The sequence below is a fragment of the Pituophis catenifer genome, unplaced genomic scaffold, assembly GCF_029215685.1.
Source record: "Pituophis catenifer annectens isolate HBS135680 unplaced genomic scaffold, rPitCat1.0.hap2 SCAF_2, whole genome shotgun sequence".
NCBI lineage: Eukaryota > Metazoa > Chordata > Lepidosauria > Squamata > Colubridae > Pituophis > Pituophis catenifer.
This window is the reverse complement of record NW_027256882.1, coordinates 217,320,897-217,338,534: the sequence shown is the minus strand read 5'-3', so window position 1 is coordinate 217,338,534 and position 17,638 is coordinate 217,320,897. Positions and strand designations below refer to the sequence as shown.

Sequence of the window (17,638 nt, the reverse complement as noted above, 5' to 3'; positions counted from 1 at the left end):
TACTTTCCCGGGATTACACAAAGGGATAAGATATTATCCACTGTGGGCAAGCTTTCTTTTTCATCCCATATACTCTAGTCTAGGTGGAAGACCCATTCATGGTTTTGAAGGCAAAAGGCATACCATTAAGAGTCAAGAAAGAACAACAATGCACAGACAAGTTGCAAACTCATTCATGAAATGTATACAAAGGTATTTCCTATGCAATGGTCCAGCAATAAATTGTGAATAGGTCCAATTTTGGTTTTAACCTTTTAATCAAATGATCAGTGAATTTGATTTAGTAAGGCTATACCAGCCTATAAATTGGACCTTCCAGCTACATTTGCTGAAAATCCTCCAGATATCCAGCTAACCTATCTCGATAATACCTAGTGAGAGAAAGCTGTTAAAAATGTAGAATGATTGTAGGCAGAACTATAGAACGAATGAGAAACCATGACACAGGAAAAGGCCTATATTTTCATTAAGCTTGTATATTAAGAACATTATTCCCACAGCTGTCAAACAACTTTATAATAACCTGAAAAGATTGTGCATGAAGATGCTTAACTTAAACAGGATAGAAGTAGGACTCATAACAAATAATTGCAGCAATTTTTTGTTCCTCAAGAACAATGCTCATGATGCTGTCAGGTTTTCTAAAATACATGGAAGAATTTTAGAAGGAAAAATCTGCAGCACATTTTATGCCAGCCTTGTGATCTTTACTGGTTGTGCTAGGGTTAAGGCTCTGTGTGTGTATTTATGGTGGCCTGCTTCCAATCAGAGTAGAAAATAAAGATTGGAGAAGGTAAAGGACCTGATTGGCCACAATGAAAATAGCAATCAGATTTAAAACTGTTTCATACCAAGTAGGTGGTATGAGGATAATTCTTACATATTGTAGGAATATTTATTGCATTGCATTGTATCGTGGGTATCTATGACAGCATAATAGCACCAAACAATTCTACTGTGTATAATCATATATACCAATCCACCATGCTGTTAATTTTCAGAGTAAACCATATAATGGAAAGTGAGGAAAAGAGAGGTAACAAGTAAAAGAACATAAAGGTAAGAGATAAAAGAAAGATAACGAGTCTAGTTAAACTTTCATTATAGCCTCTGTATTATGCTTACAAACTATGCTTGCTTTTACCACATTCAAGCACTGTTTTTTGTTCTTTAAAATTCTCCCTTCCCCTCTCCTTCTCAGGATTTCATCAACTTTATCTAGTCCCAAGTTTCTTGGTCCTCTTTTTCCTCTCAAACCATTTGTTTCTTTTTCATGTATTTATTTGCTTCTTTTCTACTGGTCTTTTTTCACTTTCCTTTTCACATCCATTTAGAACTCCTTCATTCTTGAACCTATCTCTTGTTCTACACACATTTCTTAGGCACTCAAAATTGCATTCAACTTATTCCTCGGCAGCCCTTGCTCACCACAATCCATAGCACATATTTGCTTGCAACAACCTGCCTTCCTATGGCCTCTCTTGGTCCTCCCAAAGCCCCCTGAATTACCGAATTACTTCTCCTAACTAACTATTCATGACAGATCAGTTGGTCTGGCATGTGATGGCAGTGCAAAGTGGTAGTGGCAGATCCTTTGGGATCCTTTGGGAAGCTGAGATCCTTTGGGAAGCTGAGAATTTTGATGGCCAGGTGACCAGAGGTGATAGGAGTGGGAGCTGGTTCTTCAGCTGCCACTTAGTCGGCCATGTGGTACATTCCCCACTTAGGCAGCTCTTCTCTCTTTTCTACGTGAACTAAGTTGGGACAGGATTGGCATTGTGCTGGAGATCTCAGGGCAGACATGTTTAATGGCTATCTTGTACGGTGGCATGCAGACTGCAAAAATCAGGAGCGGCAGAGACTTTTTAATAAGTTGGTGTCAGGTGGTGTATAGGGTATGTTTGGTTGGAGCTGCCTGCTGCCCTCAAGTGAGAAATAAGGGTAGGTTAGTAGAGGTCTCTGCCTCACTAGCTCTCTGGGTATCAGACCCCCTGCTGGCCCATGTGAAAGCGGGGTGGCATATCTGTTTGTGTGTTAGAGTGGAAGAAGGTTTGGGAGTTGGTTATTGTGAGATGGAGGGCCTGCTTGCTCAAAAAATGAATAGAAACAAAATATGAATAAAGTTGGAACCTGGAGATCAATGGATGCAGATGATGGATCTGGTACTTGTTTCCCTTGGACTTAGTATTTATTTATTTATATTTTGTATTCCTAAACCATCCATCTCCCTGAAAGAGGGGCTCTGAGTAGTGTAAAATATAATATGACCGATAAATTTTTAAAAAATGTATAAAAATTAACATTACAATTAAAAATTAAACTAGGGTTAAAATTTTAAATTATAGAATAATGACAATTAAACATCAAAAGGGAAAAAATCCTTAAATGATCATTTAATGTTGAATTATTACAGGTGTGTGTGTGGCTCTCTAGGCACTAGCCAGGCTTATGGTTGCAGGGTCTTCAGTGTCCCCCCACACCATGCAGAGTCAAGTTTTGACTCCTTTGTAAAAGGTCAAGAGATTGAGGCAGTGGTGAAATTCTCCACCAGTCGCCACTGGTTCGCTGCACGTGCATGCATGGTGCACGCCAGACACGTGCTGCACACGTGCATGCAGTTTGTGCCAGGTGCATGTTGCGCGCGCATGCACAATACACACCATACACTGCGTGCATGAGCATGTGCAGTGCGCACCAAACACGCACTTTGCATGGAAAAAGGAGCTGTTTGAAGGTAAGTAGAACAGCGAGGGGGGAACAGCTCTGCCGCACAATTTAGATTTGCTAGAAAGCAGGATTTCCTGCTTCCTAGCGAATATAAATCGCGTGGCACAGCTGATCATCAGAAATACCAGTTCAGACCAACCAGTAACTTATTTTTACTACAGGTTCAACGGGTAACTTTTTTTTACTTCTGGTTCGCTGAACCAGTAGGATTTCACCACTGGATTGAGGGCTTTCCTCACCTCTGGGGTCAGTATTTACTAGCCGGATGCCCTTCCTGACACCTACATGGAGTTTGCAGCAATTAGTCATTGCTCCCAGAGAGAGAAATATTGCTGCTACCTAGCATTGAACTCACAGCCTCCTGATTGTGAGGCGAGAGCTCCACCACTAGGCTACCATGCTGCTCATATAAGTCTAGTAAATAAATGTTACCTAATAGTTATTTTTTTCTCCCAGATCACATCCATTTGTCCACAATGCATCCCTGGTTCTTCCATTATCGTAAATCACTAGGGCACAATACACACTTATCAGCAATCTATGAATTCCTTTTATACATATATAACTTTTAGATTGGTTCAAAATTGGGAAAGGAGTCCGGCAAGACTGTATACTGTTGCCCTGCCTATTTAACTTATATACAGAGCACATCATGAGAAAGGCAGGGCTAGATGAATCAAAAGTTGGAATTAAGATTGCCGGGAGAAATATCAACAACCTCAGATATGCAGATGATACCACTCTAATGGAAGAAAGTGAAGAGGAACTGAAGAGCCTCTTGATGCAGGTGAAGAAGAAGAGTGCAAAAGTTGGCTTGAAACTCAACATTAAGAAAACTAAGATCATGGCATCCGGCCCTCTCAGTTCCTGGCAAATAGATGGGGAAGAAATGGAGGTAGTGACAGATTTTATTTTTCTGGGCTCCAAGATCACCGCAGATGGGGACTGCAGCCAAGAAATTAAAAGAGGCTTGCTCCTGGGGAGGAAAGTTATGGCAAATCTAGACAGCATACTAAAAAGCAGAGACATCACCCTGCCAACGAAAGTGCGTATAGTCAAGGCTATGATTTTCCCAGTTGCAATGTATGGCTGTGAAAGTTGGACCATAAGAAAGGCTGAGCGCCAAAGGATTGAAGCCTTTGAACTATAGTCCTGGAGAAGACTCCTGCAAGTCCCTTGGACTGCAAGGTGATCAAACTGGTCAGTCCTAGAGGAGATCAACCCTGACTGCTCTTTAGAAGGCCAGATCCTGAAGATGAAACTCATATACTTTGGCCACCTAATGAGAAGGAAGGTCTCACTGGAGAAGAGCCTAATGCTGGGAAAGATTGAGGGCAAAAGAAGAAAGGGACGACAGAGAATGAGGTGACTGGATGGAGTCACTGAAGCAGTAGGCGTGAGCTTAAATGGACTCCAGAGGATGGTAGAGGATAGAAAGGCCTGGAGGAATGTTGTCCATGGGTCGCGATGTGTTGGACACGACTAGCAACAACAAACTTTTAGATGACATCAATTCATATTTTTGACATCCATTTTAGCTCTTTCAATTACATCTATTCCTTTACTTCCATGTACATATTCTTCATTCCATGAGAAAACACCAACTTTACTCATCTGTATACTACTAAAACTTTTGTGTCTTTAACCCGTACATTTGATATACTTCACCATAAAGTTTTTTTCAATAAAGGTACCTGAACTTAAAAGGGTAACTCACAGAAGTTAGGGGCCCATTACTCCCAAGGAAATGAAATTTGGGGATTTTTCTCCCATTTCAGCACTGCTGCAATCAGCCGCAATCACAAAATCCTTATTTTCTGTTTAAAAGATGCCACCTCATATGTATTGCTTGAATAGGTTACAACTCTCCTCCAGCAATTGTTAACTGAAAATAATGTAATAAATGAGTGATTTTATTTCTACAGCAAAATGAACTAAAGGGCAAGGAATGTTTAACAAAAAAATGAGGTATTTATTATTGGTTCAAAATCAATAAAGAAATAAAACTTGATTCATGGACATGATTTTTCTTTCTTTCACTGGTATGGCCATCAATAGAGTTTCCAAGAAATAGTTTAATCTTGTTGAGGAAAGTGAGGTAGAAAAGGCTGCCAGGCAGTGGTGAAATTTAAAATTTGTTACTACCGGTTCTGTGGGTGTGACTTGGTGGTGGTGGTGGGTAATGTGACTGAGTGGGTGTGGCCAACTTTTTTTTTTAACTTTTAAAACCATTTTTCTACAATTTCTTCAGCTGAAGAGGTTGTAAAAAATGCTTTTAAAAGCCTCTGATGATCCCAGCTGAGTTGCCTGATCGTCAGAAGCATTTTTTCTTTTAAAAATATTTTTTCTACAACCTCTTCGGCCGAAGAGGTTGTAAAAAAAAATGCTTTTAAAAGCCTCTGACAATCCCAGCTGAGCTGCATGATCATCAGAGGCTTTTTTTTTTTTACTTTTAAAAGCATTTTTTCGGCTGAAGAGGTTGTAAAAAAAATGCTTTTAAATTTTTTTTAAAAAGCCTCTGATGATCGGGCGGCTCAGCTGGGCATGGGGGGGGGCAGGGATTTTTGCTACCGGTTCTCTGAACCACCCGCTGCCATCGCTACCGGATCGGGTGATCCGGTCTGAACCGGGAGCATTTCACCCCTGCTGCCAGGGTTCCTGTAGGCTGGTCTTTCTTGAGAGGTTCCTGATACCTCCATTAGAAAGCCACAAAACAAAAATTATAATTGTAAACCATACCGAGTCATTGACTGAGTTGGGCGGTTATACAAATTGACAGAAGAAATGAATGAATGAACAAATAAATAAACAGGGTGATATCTATTACTCATACTTATCAGAAGGAGGCAACCACGATGACTATTGTAGGATTATCAAGAGAAGTAGAAAGAGTGAAGTTGCTACAAATAATCTGTTTTTAAATCTTAAGACTTCCATTTAGGTTATAGTAAAATGAAAGGAGACGAGTTTGTGGTTTGATTATCTCTGGCCAACTGAAAATTGGTCTCCAATGCTCACCTTGTTCTGTATTGCAACCAGTTTTCTACAGGGTGGCTGTAGCTTCCAGTTACATTGAATGATCTATTGAATGAACAATTTTAGTTCAACATAATGAAGAAATACAAATAGTATATTTCTAGCCATAAATCCTCCAATTAATTACATTCAAAGTTCCCCCCCCCAATAGCGCAATAGTAGTATGTGGCCTCTATTAAATTCAGTGCTAAGTTGCAGTTTCATGCATTGTGCTTACATAAGCTCAACAGTTGTTCATCTACCATAAATCAATCTATTGTTGCCCTTTGTAATGAGAAGGCAGATTTACAGCTTTTTAAAGGCTTGCTTCACAATCAAAAAGATTGTGAGGCAAGCTAATGGAACATCTCTCTTTTTCTGAGGGTGCCAAAGGAAGGGGGAGGGAGTAGAGTTAGCATCTGTTCCTCTCAAACAAATGACATCTGTAGTTCTCACAGCTGGGACTGAAAAAAGCAAGCAATTTCAACATTTTGTACATACATGGAGATTCATGTGTTTCTCACTTGCCTCACACAAAACACTTTTTATTTTCATTTGATGGAACGTGATCTCTGTGCAAAATCTCCTATACATATAAGATGGACCTTACTCCAAATTATCAGCAAAAATATGTGGACCTTTGATATGTATTTTGGATTCTATATTAAAAGGATCAATGAATTAGATCCTAATGTATGTGTTAAATAGAGTTATAGAAGGAGAAATATTTCCCAAGGGTAGATATTTATTTATTTATTTTTATTTATTTATTAAATTTTTATACCGCCCCCTCTCCCGAAGGACTCGGGGCGGTGAACAGCCAGAATTAAAAACACACAATACGAATATTAAAATACATTAAAACAAAATTAAATTATCTTAGGCTTCTCCAATTTAAAACCCCGTTACCCATAAAATTCACCCAATTAAAAATTTTTAACCCAGCCCGGCTTGCTGAAATAAAAAAGTTTTCAGGGCCCGGCGGAAGGTCCGGAGGTCCGGGATTAGTCATATCCCTGGGGGTAGCTCATTCCAGAGGGCGGGTGCCCCCACAGAGAAGGCTCTTCCCCGGGGGGTCGCCAGCCGATAATTAGATAACTTTGCAAGCAGATAATTTTTTTCATTTTTCCCCTTCTTGTTTTGCAGTTATTTCTAATATGAATATGGAGAAAATAGACATGATTCAGAGAAGGCAACAGAGAAGCACTCACATTAGAAAGTCTTAACTACCGTATATAAAGTCCAATGTGTAGTAAAACACTGATTTCCTGATCAAAAGAAATGTTCTTACCATTTTAGAAAATTAAACTATAGGTTTGGTTTATTCATCAAAGTTAAAATTTCAATATTAAATGAAGTATGTTTGAGTCATAAATTTAAATGTATTGTTGAGTGAATAATTTTCTCTTCTTTTCTGAAGAATGCCCTAAAGCCGCAGGTGGCACACGGAGCCATACCGGTGGGCACATGTGTATGCCAGCCAGCTGATTTTTGGGCCTTCCAGGCTCACCAGAAGTCAGGAAACAGGCTGTTTCCGGCCTCCGGAGGGCCTCCAGTGAGGTGGGGAAGGCCCGTTTTTCGCTCTCCCCAGGCTCCAGAGGCTTTCTAGGAGCCTAGGGAGAGCAAAAACAGCCTTCCCCACCCCCCGGAGGCCAGAAACAACCCATTTGCTGACTTCTGGGGGACTGGAAGGCCTGTTTTTTTGCTCTCCCCAGGCTCCAGAGGCTTTCTAGGAGCCTGGGGAGGGTGAAAACAGCCTCTCCCCCCCCCGGAGGCTAGAAACGGCTTGTTTACCGACTTCTGGAAGTCGGGAAACGGGCTGTTTCTGGCCTCTGGAGGGCGTCCAGGGGAGTGGGGGAGGGCCGTGTTTGCCCTCCCCAGGCTCCTAGAAAGCCTCTGGAGCCTGGGAAGAGCAAAAGACGGGTCTTCCGGTCCCGGTTTAAACTAAATGTTGGACTTTCAAAAAAAGTTCTATCTATTCTCCTATTTTGGAAAATTAGTCTTAAATTCAAGATAAACATGGCATATAAGCTTAATAAATAAATAATAAACAAATAAAATGGTATTTATTTTATTTAAGAAAATTTATATGGTCACTGAACTCAATACAAGCACAATAATATTACAAATTATTCAAGAAAAAACAAGGGAAATATCTCCAAAAAGGAAATAAGGTATCTTCACAGTTTTAGGTGTGAAGTATTAGTTTATTATTAATCTGTAACCTATTAGTATAATCTACAGTTTTATGAGTAGCACAAAATCACATCCATTTTTATCTAAGTATGCATTTTATATTTTTAATATTTCTTTTGAGATCAAATATTCTATTCCATAGACAGAAAATTTTGCCACCCAGGAATACTTCAAATTTCTTATGAAATTCTCAGTCCAAAAGCATTCATAGAAATACAACAATAACTTATTTTTTCTATACCTCAAATCACCAAAAGCTCCTTCAAAAATCAGTTACAAGCAATGCTTTGATTCACTTATACAGAAACACAGTTGGAAAATAATTGTGTTAGCAAATATTGAAGCAAATTATGGAAGAAAGAGTGTAAAAGCATCCATGCTTATTCAAATCAAGCAATCATCTAGTTCAGTAGACGCCTAAAATTCATAAATAGAACAATGATTACAAGTACTATTATATTTACAGTATGCTCCCCCGGAACTGATATTGAAAGGTTAATCATTTCTGTTCCTACTATACTCTATTTCCATCTCTTTATCATTTTGCTTATTCCTTTGTAAATTACTTCTTAAACAATAAAACTATAATCACCACACTACAACCATCTCCTTATGCTTTTCACACTCAAAGGGAGCACAACTATACCACTAGAGTTAGTAATCGTATTGCTTATTCCAAGATATATTTTCATTAATCAATATTATTACTATTATACATAGCCTGTAAGTCATTAATTTATCTCAAATGATACAATGCACAAGAGCAAAGCTTAAGCATCATCAGATTCCAAAATCACTTTACATCACAAGGCATAAAATAGACGTTGATCACATTTAGATATGAAGCTTGCACTATTATAGATGTTTGCATATATTTAGCCGATCAGTTGTGACAAATACAAAGCATTCAAAAGGAAGAAAAGCAGTACAATCACACAAAATAATTAAAATGCCAATGTAATTTTGAACAATGAAACTTTTTAAATTTCTAAATTTTGGATCTATGCGAATTTTATGGTTAAGTGAAAGAATAAAGAAAAATAGGTAAATAAAATGTTATGACAAGCAGAACACTGCTGTAGTCAAGGATATCTACATGCTGTATCCCAGTAATTTTCATTAGGAACATTCAGAGGAAACATTGAGAGGGAAGGGTCTGTTTCAGATTTAATAATTAGTAATGTATACAGATGCAGTAGTGAAACAGTTGGCATAGTTCCACTATCACAGAAAAGTTGGGCTTTATGAGAAAAGCAACCAAGTCATTAATGAAACATGGGATTCCTCGTAATCTGAATGTGAGCAATTAAGATGAATTAAACTGCTTCATCAAAGGCTTTGTCACTGGATCTTCCAGAAACACCTTCTAGGAAATTTTAAATAAAAATGATTAAACAATACCTCAGTAATTTTAACCTAACAGTCTACATTGACTGTCAATCATTTGAACTGTAATTTGAAAGGACACTCAGTAGAAGGAAAAAGCTTCTTTTAACCAATATATTTCGCCTAATTAGATGTAAGCTTGTTATTTCAATATTTACAGGTAGTCCTCCACTTACAACAGTTCATTTAGTGTACCCTCAGAAGTTACAACGGCACTGAGTGTTGCACATGAGTGTTGCAGCATCACCATGGACACATGATCAAAATGCAGGTGCTTGGCAACTGACTCATATTTATGACTGTTGCTGTGTCCCAAAATCATGTGATTCCGTTTTCTGATCTTCTGACAAGTAAAGTCAATGGGGAAACCAGATTCACTTAACAACCATGTTATTAACTTAAAAACTGAGGTGATTCACTTAACAATTGTGGCAAGAAAGGTCATAAAATGGGGCAAAATTCACTTAACAACTGTCTCTCTTAGCAACAAAATATTGGGGCTCAATTGTAGCCGTAACTTGAGGACTACCTGTATTGGTGAATTCTCTGTACATCAGCAAAATAGAAGATATGTAAGCAGTGTTATTCTTCACTGATCGGTGTCCAAGAATAATCAACACTTTGGAAATGTAAACAACTATCATCCTCTATGAACTGACATCCTAAATATTTCAGCATATTTAAAATGAAGTGAACCCAAACAACTATGGTTTATCTTAAATGCCACTCTTGGCATTAAAAAAGATACAAAATTATATTCAAAATGTCCACTAGTTCCTTATTATACTTTATCCATTGTTAACTTGGGTATGTCAATAGTTGTCTTCGATAATATTAAGGTATTAATAATGTTTCCTAATTCCCAATTCTCCTAAAATGTTTTCAACCAAATAGTGGAGAATGTTATCACTTCTTTAAATCCTTTCTTCAGTTTTTCAATATATTTGAAAGGTATCTTAACAAACATCAACATTTTATTTCTTCACAATAAGAGATCTTTGTCCCATCCAATTTATCTTATAATAACAGCAAATTGCCCCCTTTATCAAAATTTTAACAACATAATGAACTCCACTGTAAGGGTTTTTGCAAAACATATTAAAGAACCTGGGGAAATAGATAAGATTGCTTGTAGCATGAGCATTTTACCTGTGGGCTGGATCCATACCTTTCTTAGCTCCTTCTGTCTGCTACATATGGTGTCAGTAGCAAGATTCCAGAGGTCGTTGGTGTTTCTCAAAGGGAAGGTGTGGTGCCATCTGCCTTGAAGAAAGCACTAGTGTGCCCCCTCTTGAAGAAGCTATCTTTCAATCAAATCATATTTGGAATTTTTACCTACTCTCAACCTTCTATATCTGGGAAGCCTGTGGAGAATGCAGGAGGGGCCCAACTGAAAGAAAAATGTCCTATTCATTCCAATAGATAGCCCAGCCCTACATGATGGCTGTTCATATGAATCATTATCATTTATAAAGATACCATTTATCTACTTTTTAAATAAAGTTCTTCTAAGTCTACAGAAAAAAGTAAAGGTAACATTTTCCCCTGTCCAGTTGTGCCTAACTCTAGTGCAGGGTTCTGCAACCTTAAACACTCAAAGAGTGTTTGTGGTTAAAAAACACTGGGAACCACAAAACCCTTTTGACACCCCCTCTCTCTCTTTCTATGTCTCCCCCCCTCTCCATCTCCTTTCTTTCTCCCCCGCTCTCTGTATCTCTCCCTGTGTGTCTGTCACTCTCTCTCCCCCACTGTCTCTGTATCTCTCTCTGTGTCTCCTCCCCCTCCCCCCCTTTGTATCTGTGTCTCTCTCGCTCCCTCCTCTCCCCCTCTGTATCTCTGTCTCTCTCTCCCCTCCTCTCTGTATCTCTCACTCTATGTCTCTCTCTCCCCTCCCCACTCTCTCCCCCTCTCTGTATCTTTCTTTCCCCTCTTTATCTCTTTCCCTCCTTCTCTCTTTCCCTCCCTCCCTCCCTCTTCCCCATCTCTCTCTCTTCCCCTCTTTATTTCTCTTTTCCTCCCTCCCTCTTTTCCTCTCTTTTCCCCCTCTCTTTATCTCTCTTTCCCTCCCTTCCTCTCTTTCCCTCCCTCCTCTCTTTCCCCCCATCTCTCTCTGTCCCCAGGGGAGGGGAAGGAACCCCATAACTGGTACTGGGTGGTGGGAATCTAAGTCCAGAGGCTGACAAACCCAGGAGCAGTGCATCGAAGACCAGCTGGCTGGGGAGGAGGCAGAGCATCACAACACCGGCTGCTCAGCAGGAAAAACGCAGGAAAAGCAACTGACATCCGGGAGGCAAGAGTGAGCTGAGTAGGGCAGGGTTGCATTGTGGCTCCTGTGAAGGAGGGGACCCTACTTCTCCCATTGTGAAGCACGCTAAATTTCACTCTGCAGCACAAGGGGCTGCAAGAAGCGGCAACAGCAAATGTACGCAACGAAAGCGCACAAAGGCAAATGCAGGGATGCTTTGCTCCCGCACTAAGGCTTCGGCCATCGCCACCGCCATGACAGGGCGACAGCTCTTTCATCCCTCTGCCGCGACAGGGTGACAGGGAGCCGTAGCAGCAGGATGAAAGGCCCACACGCAGCTCTGGAGTCACGGGTTGCCAACACCCACTCTAGCAAGTGGTGTCATCTCCGTTTCTTAGCCAAGGGAGCCACCATTCTCTGAAGATACTTCAGATATGGCCAACATAACTATATGCCAAGGCACACAGAATGCTGTTACCTTCCTGGCCAAAGTGATGCCTTTTAATGTACTTACATCTGCATATTTTTGAACTGCTTGGTGGGCAGGACCTGGGGCAAATAACGGGAGCTCACTGCTTCACGCAGCACTTGGGTCTCAAACCCAGGCTGTTAAGTTTTCCAGCTGACAAGCACAGCATCTTTAATTATTGAGCTATCACGCCCCTAATCTACAGAGAAAAGGTCCTTGGCATTCCAGCATGTAACTAACTTTATATATTTTTCTGGGCTAGTACAATATAAAAAAAGAGGTGAATTCCATTCCTGAACCTGGCCCCATGAGAGCCCCACTTATGAGAGCCACTGCCTCTCTCTGGGATGTTTGTTCAACCTACAGCCCTGGTTATTTCCAGGTAGTGTCCTATCCAAGTATTAACTAGATCTGATCCAGACAGGGAGAAAAAAGTTCATTAGAGTTGAATTGATTAGAAGAACTTTTTTCACAATCAATATTCAATGCACATGGCATATCTATGTTGTTGATGTTGTGTCTTTGTATGAGGACAAATATATTATCATCAATGATCAGAGTGGATAAAAATCAATGGTTTTTTAAAAAAAATCAAAAAAATCGTATTTTTTTTTATTTAAATCAGATTTTTTTGATTTAAATCGGATTTTTTTTATTTTTATCGAGTTTATTTTAATAAAAAACTTTTGAGGTAAAAATCTATTGTAAGATAGTTTTCTATTTAAGATACATAAATAATTTAGTTTATTCAGCATGAAATGGAGCTTAATTATGTAGCATGAGGCTGTATATTCTGCAACACTGGGACTATCGGTGAGTCAACAGTGGGTCAAAGGAGTAGCAGAGATGACAGTTGCTCTTTAAAAATTATGATTTAAATCAAGTTGATTTAAATCAAGCCTTTTTACTAGTGATTTAAATCATGATTTAAATTGTGATTTAAATCAACTTGATTTAAATCAAATCCACCCTATCAATGATACATAAACTTTGAAAAGTCAACATGTTCTATCCTGTCATCAATTTGATTGTGACCTTAACTGTGTCTTTTGAAGCAAATTTATATGTTTTAAATTTTCAAGAAAAAAAACAACACTCACACAATGACTCTATGTAAGTCTAAAACCGACAATAAAAACAAGCCTATATTAATTTATTACAGAACTCATAAGTGGAGTTACAACAACAGTTTTAAGAGCAGAGGAAATAGAAAAATAAAAAAGTAGAAGTAAAATTTCCTGCAGCCCTTAATCTTTTCAAACTAAAACTGGTGGCACATATGTAACGGTGTGTAGTTTTTTTTTAACTTGTCTTTCCTGAAACGTATTTCTAAGAACTGCTTTGTAGATACTTTGCTATATTTCAAATGTGGAATACAACATAATTCACTTAACAACTGTATTACAAACTTAACCTCTGCAGTGATTCATTTAACAACTATGGCCAGAAAGGTGATAAAAAGGGCAACACTCAATTAGCACAATTCTCTTGCTTAACTATGGAATATTTGGGCTCAGTTATGATCATAAGTTGAGGACTACCTATATCTGATTTCTTGCACATCCAGAAATCCTGAAGCAGCCAAAGAATGAATACACTTTAATAGACGTAAAGAGGAGTACTGGATAGAGTACTTCTCAACAACTGAGAAGAAAAATTAGATTTTAACTTTATTGCAATGTTAATAGTTTAACTGGTAATTTGGTACCAGTTAAATAGTTTAACTGGTAAACTGGTAATGACAAAAGTACTGTATTTAGATATTTTAACACTCTAGGAATTATTTTGGCTAAGGGTATTTCTGTTTAACAAGTGCAAGTAAATAAGGGCAAATGTCGGAATCTAAAGCCATATGTAGCTAATTCCGTATTTTCATCATTGTCATCAGCAAAAGGTAAAATATTTCCATCACCATCCAAAGTGAGTGTGCACAGAATCAAAATCATCTAAGGAATTTCACAGCTCTGAAGCATGATAATAACAGTCCAAGCATTAATGAGTAATGATAGCTTCCTTCATTTAGTAGGTTTTTGTAATGAGTTCGAAGAGGTTCATAGCTTAAAACCAACACTAATTAGAATTTATTTTAATAGACTAGAGAAAAATGTAAATATTTCGTATGCTTTATACTGAGGTCATATTTTTGAGATATATGAGGGACATAGATTAATTAGGGTTCCCCTCTATCTTTAATAAATTAACTTAAGTCCGTGGAAAATAATAAGACTTAGATTTGGCTGAAAATCATCTTCCTATATATTAAATAATTAAATAATTAATTATATTTATTTATAAAATTTATTTGCTATCCACTTCATATCCAACAACTCTGGGTCACTTACAACACGAAAAACATTTTTAAAAATCCATTCTAAAATTAATGCTGGATTTTTGTCATTAACTGCCTTGGGCTGCCTTGTTCACATGTGGACAAGGATAGAAATCTGATAAAACAAACAAGCAGACAAATTATCATCTTTTTAGCCATTGTTTATCCACTGCAAGATGAAGGCCTCTTTTGCATGTTTTCAATTAATACAGTCCTGAGCAAACAAATAAGACATGAGAAACCCTGTATGAGAGCACTGTGATTCCAGAATGTTTTGTGTCCTTATCCAAATGCACAAATCTCTGTTCTGCTTCAATCTAGCCTCTAAGCAATTTACAAATAATACAAACAAGAAATGCAATACAAACAATATAAATGTATTAAAGGCAGGATACAATAAATAAGTATATCAATATACAATGACGTTTCCTAATGAATGCAACACTCGCAGTGCTACAGCTACCCAGAGCAATAATACTACACCATCTTAGTTACTGACTACCTTTGCAAATAACCAAGTTTCAAAAGCTTCTATAAGATTGTGAGGGAAGGGACCACTATTAAGTCCAGTGGAAAGCTGTTCCACAGGAGGTGAGCTCCCATGGAAAATGCCGCCTTCTAATCACTTACCTGCAAGTTTCCCAGTAGCTAGAAACTCTTAGTAGGCAAACTCTGTTTATCCATATTGGGCAGACTGTTCAAAACAGGCAGTCTAAAAGGTACTTTAATGATTATGATTTATTTATAGATATTGAAACTCTACATTCATCATAAAAAAGGGGTCACTAGGAATTTAGCCTCCTCATAAGTAAGTTTCTCCAATTCTACTTTAAAAACAGGTTGGCTAAATTCACAGATCTTCCTAAATCATGGTTCAACTATGTTTTACTTTTATCTATTTCCATTTATTTTGTTCTTCACTAGCACAACAGATAGAGCTTAAATAGAATTTTATCCAGAAATATTTGGCTGATGGGAAAAGAGTGAGGAAGATATGTTATTCCCCAATTCCCTTGCTTCTACCACACCCAATACCATTTCCTATGCTGTTTCAGAGAATCCTCAGCCTTCCCTGAGGACACGTAAGGCTTGCAGAGAGAAATAAATCAAGATAAAATCACCTTCTTTTGCCAGTAGCAGAAAGAAGATCAAGCCTTCCAAAGAGGGAGCCAACTTCCTTATCTGATAGTTAAGACATTTTTTTTTAAAAAAATATGCACATAATTAAGACACTTACAGTATAATTGCTATGACATTTTAACTTTGAATTTCTCTATTCAGATAGATATCTATTCAGATAGATATGCCGATAGGAAATCTACAAAACAAATACTGTTATCTTCTCAACCATAGTTACTCTATTAACAGCAGTTGCAACATGAAATAATCCATAATGAGATCTAAATTTTCAATGTTTCTATCTTCTAGTTTGCAACTTAAATAAATATTATAAAGCTGACATAGTTATATATCATCATACACAGGCAATGAAAACAAGGTCAAGTGTTCTCTTATCACACAGCTACATGGTCCAGTATAGGAAAACGGTAAGCAGGTTTTCATGAAATTAAACATCCTGTCATTGAAGTTTTTCACAAAGCAGTTTTTAAGGAACTCAAGATAAAAGCAGACATGTTTAGAATTTGAAGTGGTTTGAACTATTCTCCCATTGCCTCAATAGTAATAAATTTGCAAGCTTTCCTTCCTTTTCCTTTCCTTGTTGCCTAATACTTTTCTAATGAGAGCCAAAAATTACAGGCTGGGATTTAGAACAGGCTGATTATATAAAAGCTTCTGAAGTACTTTGCTACCTCATACAATTTGATATTGGAACTGTAACATTAACTGACGTTCTTGGTATTCACCTGGCAATGGATCCTTTCATGTTTAAAGTTTTAAAAAGAGGTATTTTTAAAAATGGAGCAATGGTCACACTTAAGATTAAAACTAACTTGCATATTAATGCTTTTTTGCCCATTAATACACATGAGCAAAATTTTAAACATTACAGTTCTAAAGTAAAATCACAGCATATTGCAGTGCTGTAAAATGCACCTAAACATTTAAAACAAACATTCCAATATCACAAATGTTAAAAGTACTGAAGGTATTCATAATATTACTTTGTTTTTCTTGTTTTTGCAAATTCTTTACCCCTACATTATAGAACAATTATATATTATAAACTGTAGGAAAAAAATTCCACAAATTAAAAACAAGCCTGTTTTTACACTTTCAATTAGAATAATGATTGCATATTCTATGGTCTATACTCAAAAGTCACACTACTCACTAGTTTTATAACTGAGGAATCACAGATGCTTGTAGCTATTTTAGGTTAATCATTCAACAACAATGACAATGACTGACATCTCTAAAGAGAAATGAAGGAATCAAGTAGTCATATTCACATACTGTACCTTCTAAAAAATATTGAGTACAGATCATCTATAAATAAATCTTTTAGATCAGGCATGTCCAATCTATGGCCTACACGCCACATGCAGCCCTGGACAGCTAGTTATGCAGCCTCACAAGACAATAAATATATATGTAAAAGGATGTTTGTTATTTATATACATTAACTATATTATATATTATACGTGCAGGCCAAGACAACTCCTCTTCACTCAATGAGGCCCAAGAAAGCCAAAAGGTTGAGTAATCATTTTTTAGATCTAAAAAGGAATTTATAGTTGAAATTATATTTACTTTAACTCCTATATTTTTCTCAATATGGTATTTTAAATTAATTTTAACAGGGAAATGTAAATCATTTTGCCTTCACCATCTTGTGTGTTCTTATCAACAACTTATTTAATTGAGGAGGGGAGAGAGACTGAGAAAAAAGAGGGGAATAGAATAGAAATATAATTTTGGTCACAACTGTAGCACGGTTAGAACATTATAAAAATGTTTTTGTTTTCATACTTTGTCTATCTAAAAACAAACAAAACCTACCTTAAAAATAATATACCTGCCTACAAGAAATTTCCATCACTATTTAGTTTTATTTTATTTTTCATTTTTCTATTGCAAAATTTTAAAAGTTTTAAAATATTTTAATGTATGATTTTAATATTTAGCTATAATTTCAAATTGCAAACTGCTTTGAGATTCTTTTTTTTAACTGGAAGCAATATAGAAACATTTTAAATCAAGAAAAAAATCAGAAAAGGACTAAGGATTATTTCTCTTTGGTGAGCTACTTATTTTTATTTATTTTATTTATTTTTATTTATATTTGAATTTATATACCGCCTTTTATTGC

The 17,638-nt window shown here is 37.2% G+C and overlaps 1 protein-coding gene across 1 annotated transcript in view; it reads right to left on the bottom strand.

Moving 5' to 3' along the window:
• MLLT3 (MLLT3 super elongation complex subunit) overlaps positions 1-17,638 on the bottom strand; it is a 127,707-nt gene that overhangs the window by 14,277 nt on the left and 95,792 nt on the right. The window lies entirely within an intron of this gene.